This window comes from Toxorhynchites rutilus, chromosome 2, assembly GCF_029784135.1.
Source record: "Toxorhynchites rutilus septentrionalis strain SRP chromosome 2, ASM2978413v1, whole genome shotgun sequence".
In the NCBI taxonomy this organism is placed as follows: Eukaryota; Metazoa; Arthropoda; class Insecta; order Diptera; family Culicidae; genus Toxorhynchites; species Toxorhynchites rutilus.
The window spans coordinates 128,924,828-128,937,854 of record NC_073745.1 but is presented as its reverse complement, the minus strand read 5'-3'; positions in this window follow the sequence as shown (position 1 = coordinate 128,937,854).

Sequence of the window (13,027 nt, the reverse complement as noted above, 5' to 3'; positions counted from 1 at the left end):
GACTTCGAGACACATCGTATGTGTCGAATGCAAACACCCCATTGCTATACGCAAGCAACGATATTGTATTCTCTCCAGCTTGAGAATATGAATCCTGGCAGATGATCGGAAGCAAAAACTGCCATATTCCAACACTGATAATATCGTTGTTTTGTACAACTGAATGAGGTCTCCTGGATGGGCACTCCACCATGTTCCGGTAATTGTTTGGAGAAAATTGATTCTTTGCTGGCATTTCTGTTTCAAAATGTTTTAAATGAAGATTGTTCCGATATAGAATCAGATACAACAAATTCTGAACAACCATCTGAAGATGAAGCCGATTATATTCATAGTCACATCAAACATATTAAAAAGTGCACAGTGAAAGAAGGCTGCTGAATTTTGAGGAACGATTAGACAACAGTAATGTCGGAAGTACGTGCATATAAGGGGTTTTATGTGCTGGTACTTCTTCGTCTTCTTAAATGGCACTAACGTTCCTACAAAACTGGTTTATTTATTTTCACCAAAGTGGTGTTTTTTTTTAGAATAATTATGGCCACCGAAAAATTCTAGTAAAACCTACGATTTATTCGATTTATTCGTTTGACAAAATAACCATAAAAATTGACGCCTGCAAACAAATAAATTTACCTTGGTTTCTGAAATATGGGACATGTTAACTGAAAATAGACAGGCTTGCTATCAACCAAAATATAATAGTTGATGAACAATTGATTCAGAAATTGATTCAGATTCAGTCAGAAACCAGGTGCAGGTTCACACAGTATATGCCTAATAAAATGGAAAAAGTTCTTGTTCCGATTAGCAGAACAGCTTTCCGCCGAATACAGAACTGCAAGACAGAAAAAATCATCAGAATATGAAGACGCACAAAGAGAAACTGCAAAAACGAATGTCATGGTCAATGGGTCAAATGTAACCATTCTTGCTGCAACATTTGCTGCAACTAAAAAACAAATAATATATTTGAAAAATGTCAAAAGTATGTTTGTGGAAGATTTACACATAAAAAGATTTCTTTTTCACTTTCCTATGAAAAAATGTACAAATAATAATGCATCTTTTTTCCCAAGTAAAATCTTTTTTTTTAATTGTTAACATTTACTAATAACATGTTATGTAACTGTAAATAATATTAGGCTGTCAAAAAAGTCCTGCGGTATTTCCGCGAGGTGTCGTTGTAAGCGCGTAGTTCTAATTGTATTCATTGTATCGAGTCATACTATAGCCGAGTCATACTATGCGCGCTATAATATAGTCCTTGACAGTGTTTTGTTTGGTTAAGTCGTTCGTGAGTTATAGTGTCGCAAATATGGAGCAAAATAAAGAGAAAATCCGACATATTTTACAGTACTACTATGACAAAGGCAGAAATGCATCTCAAGCTGCCAATAAAATTTGTGCAGTTTATGGACCCGATACAGTTTCCATTTCCACCGCATAACGATGGTTTCAACGTTTTCGTTCTGGTGTAGAGGTCGTCGAAGATGCGCCACGCTCCGGAAGGCCTGTCGTCGAAAATTGCGACAAAATCGCTGAATTAGCCGAGAAAGACCGACATAGTAGCAGCCGTAGCATCGGCCAAAAGCTGGGGATAAGTCATCAAACCGTTATTAACCATTTGAAGAAGCTTGGATTCACAAAGAAGCTGGATGTATGGGTGCCACACACGTTGACGCAAAAAAACATCTTTGACCGTATCGACGCATGTGAATCGCTGCCGAATTGCAACAAAATCGACCCGTTTCTGAAGCGGATGGTGACTGGCGATGAAAAGTGGGTCACTTACGACAACATGAAGCGCAAACGGTCGTGGTCGAAGCCCGCTGAAGCGGCTCAGACGGTGACCAAGCCCTCATTAACGACCAGGAAGGTTCTGCTGTGTGTTTGGTGGGATTGTCAAGGAATAATCTATTATGAGCTGCTTCCCTATGGCCAAACGCTCAATTCGGACCTGTACTGCCAACAACTGGACCGCTTGAAGGTAGCACTCATGAAGAAGAGGCCATCTTTGATAAACAGAGGCCGCATTGTCTTCCATCAGGACAACGCCAGGCCACACACTTCTTTGGTGACGCGCCAGAAGCTCCGGGAGCTCGGATGGGAGGTTCTTTTGCATCCGCCGTATAGTCCGGACCTTGCACCATGTGACTACCACCTGTTTTTGTCCATGGCGAACGAGCTAGGTAGTCAGAAGTTAGCCACAAAAGAGGCCTGTGAAAATTGGCTATCCGAGTTTTTTGCCAATAAAGAAGCGAGCTTCTATAACAGGGGTATTATGAAGTTGGCATCTCGTTGGGAACAAGTCATCGAACAAAACGGCGCATATTTGACTTAAAACAGATGATTGTATATAATTAGAACAAATGAAAATTAAAAAAAAAATACCGCATTAACATTTACTAATAACATGTTATGTAACTGTAAATAATATAAAAATATTGGAAATTAATTTCAAACGAATTTTCTTACACATTAGTTATTCTTTCTCAATGCAGTAATTTTGACTGCTTTTGGGCAATCTAGGTATATACAAAGTTTCAGTCTTTCTAGTGTTAACAAAGTTGTTGGAAATTTAATTTGCTTTCTGGGAAAAATGACATATACCGTTGGAAAAAATGTCCAGAAAGTTATTTTTTTTTGTACTAAATTTATTTTCAAATGGCTCACCAACATTAAGTAACATTGAGGCGTGTTTAATTCAGAAAGTTTATGTTATATCAAAAACAAAAGTGCTTAAGATTTTCTGATTTATTTTTATTGGTATCAAATTACGTATCAAATTAAAGCCAATTAGTAGTAAAATAAATAGTAAAAAAATTGATTATATTTTTTGCGAAAAATTTCCATGTAAACTATAGAAAACAATTTTTCACTGTATTATAGTGACCAGGGCTCGATGTAGTCATATTCAACAGAGGATAGTCAGAAGGCTATGAAGAAATTTCCCTTCGTATTCAATTGGAAATAACGTTTGGCTTCTTCCAGCAGTTTCTCCGTCAACAGTCGGGCGTTTAGTAGCTATCGCCCTCTACGGCTCGACTATCTCATCTCATTCTTCCTCGTTGAATGGACTTCATTGCATTTTGAAGTAACTCTTTTCAGACTGAATTCGTTTTTCTCTCTCATGTATCACGTATGCATGTATCGATGTTTGAGTTCAACTTGGTTTGACATATACCACAGGTGAGCTAGATTTGTTTTGTTTCGTACACGAAAATTACTCACACATATAATATAGCGTGCAATGCGTGATGAAAACGCACTAACAAATTTGTCAATTTTATTAATATAAACCCGTTTTTCTGTATGTTTTTCTTACAAAATCAAACTCGGAGACAAAGTGAACTAAAATTTTTTTTATTATTTCTCCCAAACTGCACGTTATTTTGCACACTATTTTCTAATACTAATGCAAGGACTTTTATAGCATACCTGATCACTGTCTAAGTTCGTTGGTTTAAGTTCACGGTTCACGGTTCACGGTGGATAGACAATGAACCGTCCATTAATGGTGTAACTACTTTTTTGCATCAGAAATCAAGTGTGCGTTTCACTTTATATGGACGTAAAAATAAGATTATGTACGCGGGTAACAAGATTCACGTCAGGGGGAGTACAAGTGTGGATTGAAGTCATTGGGCACGTCAATTAGAATAACCTTTAACTAGAATAGCTTATCAGTCATATTCGCTCTCAATGCTCGTCAATTCATTTCCTAGTCAACTCATATTATGTTGACGACGAATGCCGAAGTAGTCCTAGTTGAAGCGAAGCTACTGAATCGACTGAGGAGAGTCGATTTTCATTTTTCATCTTCGAAGATTTCGGGCCCTGGATATAATCCACCCATTTTTTTCTCCCAAATGGTTACGATTTCGTTTCATAATTTTTTTCAAGTTCATATTTCGATTTTAAATATAGAATTGAATTTTTGAGTGAGATTTATATTTGAAATTGTTAATTTTCTTAAATACACTCGACAAAAAAATAGAAGAACAGTTTCGGACATGCTGTAGCTTCGTGAAAAACTAACGCATATCGATGGTATATATATCATTTTAAAGCTACAACTTTCAGGCATTAGAATATTTTACGTATATTTTCCTATCTTGGTGTGTATAGGTGAAATGGACAACAATACCGAGAAGAAAGAAAAAAATGGGTTTTTTTCAGTTTTTCCAAGATCTTGTGAACTAACACAATTTTTTGTCATTCTGTTTGAATGAAAAATTACCCTTTCGTCTGTGATGATGAATTATTCAATAAACAACCATCGTACCGCAAATCGAAAGGGAGTTTTAAAAATTCCAATAAATTCTACACAAGACATATTAAACGTGCAACAACATTAGCAGAGTTTAAGAGAAGCTGTGTTTCACACGTGAAAGCTGTGTTTTCATAACAGCTGAATGATTTTTTCTTACTTTATGACGAAATTTTTAACTGACGAAGTTTCTATTGAACGGATTATAATGTGTAGACGATTTAATTTTTTTACATAATTTTTTTCTCTCTATTTTGTATTAATCTCTATTATGTCTGTCATGATCTTGGTGATGATGGACTATTTTTATTTTTATTTTATGTTTTTATAATGTAGTAGTTGAAAAAAAAATAAAAGTAGTCTACAAAAGTTTGAGCGTCGCGCGCGTGATGCAGATATGAAGGATAAAATCTTAAAAGTTTTGTAAGGGCCGGTCTAGAAATTTTTCGCGAAGGAAAATTTTTCGATTTCTCTGGATGGGGATATTCAAGTCAATCCAAAACAAGGCTGGCGGTAGAACTTGTGTCTTGGTGGACCATTTGGCTACAAGGACCTTGTCGGGACCGTATCGGCTCTGTGGCGGACAAGACTGAGTATTGGCTTGTCTTTTGACATTAATTTTTTTTTTGAACTTATATTCTGTTAATAAAATCAGTTCGTTTTTTTTGCTGAACTGATTTCAATGCTGAGAAAAAAAAAATATCTTTTAGATAACTCGTCTTGCTCAAATCTCTGTAGGGGAAGGAGGCGGGACCATCATCATAAAAAAAAGAATAATTTGTTACTTTACCGAAAGAAAATGTATTTAATTTTTTTGCATCGGTTGAAAAAAAAAGTGCTAGAAACAGGATTTTTATAGTGCTTTACAAAATCTACTGTAATTCTGCAAGTTTGCCGAAGTCAACGAATTTTTCCGGGTCAGCTATGCCCTTATAAAAAATCAGTCGTAATAAAAAATGGTCATATGATAGAAAAAATTGTAATTTTGGATAGTTGCCAGTATATGCGCAAGGTTAAAAAAAAGGTAGAAGAATGAGTGGGTCAAACGCTTGCCAAGCAGAAAAAGTTTCGTTAAATGCGAAAAAACGAATCACGAATCTGGCATTCATTTTTTATTTGGAGCCGTCCATGAAGCACGTGATTCATTTTTTTGGGATTTTATGGTACCCTCCTCACTTATTATTTTTTGCATCCTTCTTTATATAATTCCACGATCATTGATCACAAGCAACCTCACTGGGCGTCCTCCCTTTTGAAAAAAGATTACGTAGTTTACAAAAGACTCCTCAAATCAAACAAGTTCTACTATAAATATAAGAGATTATCTTTAGATTACAAATTAAAACGATCATCATCATCATCCACCAGCATCATCATTATTATCTTCTTCTTCTTTTTCTTCATAGTTGTCATCAGATTCATCGTCATCTTTTAAAAAAAATCCTTTTATTCAATAGAAACATTACTTCATCTGGAATTTTTTTATATTTACTTTTCTCCTTCTTCAAAATACCGTTTTGTCTGAAACTCCGAACTTAAGCTTTAGTGGCCACTAAACAGAGTCACATCACTCAGAATGGTACTTTCTCGCGAAATTAGTTTAATTTCTGGATACACTAGAGCTTTCTTTTCATAAATTCAATTTGCAAACGCATATTCATGGTGAAAAACTAAAAATATGTTTAATCAGATTTGTCTCAAATTCCGAACACCATTTTTCTCATTTAATCATATTCCGAACAGCGAAAATGTATTTTTTTTGTTTTCGTAATCATTGATTGTATTTGTTTTTTATAGTTTACTTTTTATAGATTTCGGTACCAAGGGCATTTTTTTTAAATATATTTTCTTGAAAGTTATGGTTTTTTCTACATATGATATTCGAAAAACAGAGTTGTGATTTTTTTTCGATTTTGAGTTAGGATTTTGTAATGTTTGGTTGCGGTCCAATGACAGAAATTAGGAACATGAAAAATCTAACTTTTCTGCGAGTGTATTATTTCAATTATTCATTCATTTGCTATACATTAGCAAATTTACAAATTACAATTATTTATTTTATTCATTTGCTATACATTAGATTCCCCTGGTTTGTAGGTGGTTAAAATTCATGAAAACTTTAAGCGTTTCCATTTCCCCATGCATTTGTTCTGTCCATTTGTGTGCTTTCCCGAACAGAGCTGTCAATAACGAGCAACTTATCGACGACCAACGGAGGGGAAATCGTAGGATTTGAAGTCTCCGTGAACAAAGGAAAAGGTAGAAGAATGAAGGGACTTGCCTAGAGTATAAACAGTGGATCTCGCTGAGGCAAACTTTCATTCGGCATCAGACTGTTGATTAATCCAGTTCACTTTGCTTTCGCTGCGCTTCGATCTAAGATTGAACCCCACCAGTGGTAATCCAACTTGGATATCGTCGTGTGGTTTTTTCAGTGCGTTTTTGGCGTTATTCGTATCGTGTGTTTTTCTTTCCGCGTCATAAATTGGACGCTTTGCGTAGTGTGTGATGAGCAAGAAGTAGAGGAAGGCAGGTTCGAGCCCAGCAAAAAACGAACGCATTGCCAGGAGGATTAAAATTTGGAGGCAAGCATCATCTACTGATGCACGCGATGTTGATGCAGTGAAAAGCGCTCGCACTGAACCGAGCCTTCGCGAGTGTGACACCGCATCGAACAACAGCGAAGTAGGTGATTTCGGCGCGTCGGTCGAAAATGTAAACGCCATTACCCAGGCAGCAACTAAAATCAAGCTCCCTCGCTGGTGGTGAAGGAGGTCGCTCTTGACAAACTCATCAGCGAATTCGCATCGATGGGTGTTACAGCAGAGTACAAGCTGTGTGGCCTAATTCAGTCTTTTTCCAAGCTGTTAACATTGTTTGTTTTCCGTTATCATAAGGGCTTCGTTGGTGCCTTTGAGAATGCATCAATGCATTAAACTGACGTTATGGCGAAGCAAGCGGTAAGTTGAGCGCCAAAAAATTATTTGGGGAATAACAAGTATCTTGAATGTCTTACTGGAATGTTATAAGTTATTTGGGTTCGCATGCCAATCGCAAAACTGCCTTCAACTAGGATTGCATTTGCGCTAATATTGATCATAATGAAGCATTGCTACTGTTTTCGAGGTTGTTATTAACAAAGAAGAGTTTATTTCGCTTGTTTAGTCACCAAGAAAGTAAATGTCGTTCTGGAATTTTGTATGTGATAAGGTTTCGCTCCATTCGTCTTCCTAAGTTCGAAGCCGCCGGACGCATATATTTCGTGATCGTGTATCGTTGAAGTGATACCGTTATTCTCGTGACTGGTCAAGTGATTGTGCGCAATAACGGGATTCCCTAGATTGTAGCTGGATTGCATTGAAGCGGACACAACAAGCAGGAGGAAGAAGGCCTGCAGCGCGGGCGCTGTGTGCTGTGTGCTGGTGAATTTATCGCCTCTCGTCATCGACACCATTATCGTGCTGTGGTGCGATACACCGGTTCAGCTGCACCGAAGGATTGATACGCGTTGGAGATTATCCGCATTGGTGTGGTGTGCATTATAAGTATCAATAATTTTATTAGGTTAAGTTTATTAGCTTTAGAAAGAAAAAACAAACAAAAAATTGAAAAATTAACTAAAAAGTGTACATCTGCCACTTTAAATGGCAGATGAAGAAGGAACCGTTGACATGGAGATTGAATCCACTGTCTACCCCTCCATATCTACGGGAGCTGGAAAGTCGCTTAAACGCGTTCCCCCCTCGGATGTCTCTTTAGAGGGAGAGTTAAGTCACCTAAACAAGCCCCCCTCAAGAAAATTTGCAAACCTTTCCTCTTCACCCCCTCAATCTCCTGTTCCCGCTTCCGATCAACTCCCGAATTTGCCTCCCAGCCCTACTGTTCCTGATCCCGCTCAACAATCGACCTCGTCCCCCTCAGTTGTTTCCTCTCCTCGTGTCAAGGTCTATCCAGAAGATTCACCTGGATCTGGCCCATGGGTTGTTTTCTTCCGGCCCAAACCAAAAGGAAAATCTCTAAATGTCATTCAAATTTCTAAAGATCTGGCAAGATATTATTCCTCCGTGGTCGAAATTAGAAAGGCTAGACCGAACAAACTGCGTGTTGTCGTGGCTAATCGGAAGCACGCTAACGATATTGTTGTCGACAATCGCTTTGTAATAGAATATCGCGTATATGTGCCCTGCCATAACGTAGAAATTGCGGGGGTGATTACAGAAACGGGTCTGACGAGCGAAATAATAAAAGAGGGAGATGGCAGATTTAAACAGCTCCCTTTGAAGCAAATTAAAATATTGGACTGCCAGCAACTAGGAAAAGTTTCCCAGAATGGGGAAGAAAAAAAATTCACGCCGTCCAACTCGTTTCGAGTAACTTTTGCTGGTTCCGCCCTCCCTGACTACGTTATGGTGGATAAATTAAGGCTTCCAGTGCGACTCTTCGTGCCAAAGCCCATGACTTGCAACAAATGCAAGTCAGTTGGTCATACAGCAGATTATTGCGCCAACAAGGAGCGCTGTGCCACTTGCGGAGAGCAACATGAGGGGAAATCCTGCAGTGCGACTGAGCATAAATGTCCATATTGCGGGGGATCCCCACATGAGCTCTCAGCTTGTGAAACTTACAAGAGTCGCTGGGATAAACAGAAGCGCTCTTTGAAGGAACGCTCGAAGCGCACTTTTGCGGAAATTTTGAAGGGCGCTTCTCCACTGGCTCAAGAGCAACAACCAATCAACACACATAATGTTTTCGCTACGTTGCCAGTTGACGAAATAGAAGCGGACACAGCTAGCGGGGGCACAACGGTTATTTCCAAAGGGAATCCCCGGCGCAAAAATGTGACCACTCCCAAAGTTCAAGGACAAGTCCCTCCGGTGATACCCCCTGTTAGCTTGCCTAAAAAATCGAGTGCAGCGGACAAGCAAAATCAGGTTCCCCCTGGTTTCCGTGGGAATAGTTCATCTTCGAACGACCCAGCACCCGAGGGGACATCAAAAACCCCAACTGTCCCTATTTTTCCGTCCAGCTCAACTTCCCAATCGGGATTTATAAAGTTGTCTGACCTTTTGGATCAAATCTTCAAGTGTTTTAATGTTTCCGACTCCATCAGAACCATTGTCATCTCAATGCTTCCAGTATTAAAGACAATTTTGCAACAATTGATGCAAACATGGCCCCTCCTTGCAATGATTATCTCTCTTGATGTCTAATTTAAATAGAGAGGTCGGAGATATCACTGTTTTACAGTGGAATTGTCGTAGTCTTACCCCTAAATTGGATACATTCAAATTTCTAATTCATAAAGTCAATTGTGATGTTTTTGCACTGTCCGAAACCTGGCTCTCTTCTCAAAATGATCTCTCTTTCCACGATTTTAATATAATACGCTTGGACCGCGATGACAGATACGGAGGGGTACTATTGGGGATCAATAAGTGTCACTCTTTTTTTAGAATTGACCTTCCACCTATTGGAGGGATCGAAGCTGTTGCCTGTCATGCAAACATCAGAGGCAAAGACCTTTATATAGTCAGCTTATATTGGCCTCCGAGATCTGCGGTTAGCCGCAAGCAACTTGTTGACATGTGCTCACTCCTTCCTGAGCCACGATTGATCTTGGGAGACTTCAACTCTCACGGAACTGCCTGGGGGGAACAGTACGACGACAATCGTTCATCGTTGATATATGACCTTTGTAACAGCTTCAATATGACCGTTTTGAACACTGGGGAAACAACACGTGTACCTAAACCTCCTGCTAACCCAAGTGCTCTTGACCTCTCGCTTTGCTCGAATTCACTATCGTTAGATTGCAAGTGGAATGTAATCCAGGATCCCAACGGTAGTGATCACTTGCCAATCGAAATTTCCATCACCATTGGGTCGAATTCTTCTGAATCTATAAACATGGCATATGACCTCACAAGACACATTGACTGGAAAAAATATGCGGACGCGATTGCTCTAGCCATCAATTCCAAAGATGGTTTACCTCCATTGGAGGAGTATAACTTCCTTTCTCGTTTGATCTATGACAGCGCGGTTCGCGCTCAAACGAAACCCATCCCAGGTTCCACTATTCGTCGAAGGCCTCCCAATCCATGGTGGGATAGCCAATGTTCCAAGCTTTATCAGGATAAATCGAATGCATTTAAAGCTTTTCGGAAAAGTGGAACCATTGAGAATTTTCAAACGTATTTATCCCTTGAAAATCAATTTAAAAACTTGATCAAAGGGAAAAAACGTGCTTATTGGCGAAATTTCGTGGGAGGTCTGTCACGAGAAACGTCAATGAAAAAATTATGGAAAGTGGCTCGAAACATGAGAAATCGCTCTTCAACGAATGAAAGCGAGGAATATTCACATCGATGGATTTTAAATTTTGCACGGAAGGTTTGTCCCGATTCCGTTCCTGTACAAAAAATTGTTCGAGATATTTCACAAGATAGGTGCGATCTTGATTCCGAGTTTTCGATGGTAGAATTCTCTCTTGCTCTCCTTTCATGTAACAATTCTGCGCCGGGATCGGATAGAATTAAGTTCAACTTGCTGAAAAACCTCCCTGATGTGGCGAAACATCGCTTGTTGAATTTATTCAATCGGTTTATGGAGCATAATATTGTTCCAGATGATTGGAGACAAGTACGAGTTATAGCTATTAAAAAACCCGGAAAGCCCGCGTCCGACTTCAATTCGTACCGCCCAATAGCAATGCTGTCTTGTATACGGAAATTGTTGGAGAAAATGATCTTGTTTCGCCTTGATCGTTGGGTTGAAACGAATGGCTTACTCTCAGATACACAATATGGGTTCCGCAGGGGCAAGGGGACGAATGATTGTCTTGCGTTGCTTTCTTCAGAAATTCAAATGGCTTACGCCGGAAAAAAACAAATGGCTTCAGTATTCTTGGACATAAAGGGGGCCTTTGATTCTGTTTCAATAGAGGTTTTGACAGACAAATTACACTCTCGGGGTCTGCCGCCTCTATTGAATAATATGTTATATAACTTGCTTTGTGAAAAACATTTGAACTTTTCTCACGGAGATTCGGCAGTAAGTCGGTTCTCTTACATGGGCCTCCCCCAGGGCTCATGTTTAAGCCCCCTTTTGTACAACTTCTATGTAAGCGACATCGACAATTGCCTTACACAAAATTGCAGCCTAATACAACTTGCAGATGATGGAGTGGTGTCTGTCGTAGGATCAAACGAATCCGACCTGCAAGGACCCTTACAAGATACTTTGAACAATTTTTCAACCTGGGTCATTGGGCTAGGGATCGAATTCTCCACGGAGAAAACAGAGATGGTGGTTTTTTCTAGGAAGCATAGACCAGTAAAACCAAAGCTTCAACTTTTGGGTAAACCGATCACTCATGCTATGTCATTCAAGTATCTTGGGGTATGGTTCGACTCCAAATGTACTTGGGGGGCCCATATTAGGTATCTGAGTAAAAAATGTCAACAAAGAATAAACTTTCTCCGTACAATTACCGGCACCTGGTGGGGAGCCCATCCCGAAGATCTTATAATGTTGTATCGAACAACTATTCTCTCAGTGATGGAGTATGGCAGTTTCTGTTTTCAATCAGCTGCCAAAACACACCTCATTAAACTCGAGCGAATTCAGTATCTTTGTCTCCGTATTGCGTTGGGATGTATGCCCTCAACGCATACCATGAGTCTCGAGGTTTTGGCAGGCCTACTCCCACTAAAAGATCGCTTCAATTTATTATCTCTTCGGTTCCTCATCCGGTGTAAGGTCATGAACCCATTGGTGATCGGAAATTTTGAGCAGCTGATCGAGCTAAATTTTCATTCTGGATTCATGAGCTCATATCATGAATTCGTCTCCATGCAGGTTGATCCTTCTTCGTATATTCCCAACCGTGTTTGTTTTCCTGACTACATCAATTCCTCTGTACATTTTGATCTGTCCATGAAGCAGGATATCCATGGAATTCCAGATTATCATCGATCGGGGATCGTTCCTACGATTTTCGAAGCAAAGTATGGGCGTGTCAATTGTGATAATATGTACTTTACTGATGGGTCCTCTATGAATGAGTCCACAGGATTTGGAGTGTTCAACAATTTTTTTAGCACCTCACACAGTCTTCAGTATCCTTGCTCAGTGTATATTGCTGAATTGGCAGCAATACACTGGGCGCTGGACAGCGTCGCCTCACGACCTGTTGAACACTATTACATTGTAACAGATAGTCTTAGCTCTGTTGAAGCTATCCGTTCAGTGAGGCCGGAAAAGCACTCGCCGTACTTCCTTGAGAGAATACGAGAAATTTTGAGTGCTTTATCCAGACGCTGTTATGTCATTACCTTTGTCTGGGTCCCTTCACATTGCTCAATTCCGGGTAATGAGAGGGCTGACTCATTAGCAAAGGTAGGTGCAATTGAAGGCGAAATTTATCAGCGTCAAATCGCCTTCAATGAATTTTATTCTTTAGTTCGTAAAAATACCATCGTTAACTGGCAACGCAAATGGAACGAAGATGAATTGGGCCGGTGGCTCCACTCAATTATCCCTAAGGTTAGCCTCAAACCATGGTTCAAAAGTCTGGACTTGAGTCGGGACTTTATTCGCACCTTCTCCCGACTCATGTCCAATCACTGTTCGTTAAACGCGCTACTCTTTCGTTTTGATCTTACCGACAGCAATATCTGTGCCTGCGGCCAAGGTTACCACGACGTCGAACACGTTGTTTGGTCGTGCGAGGAGTATCCTGTTGCCAGATCG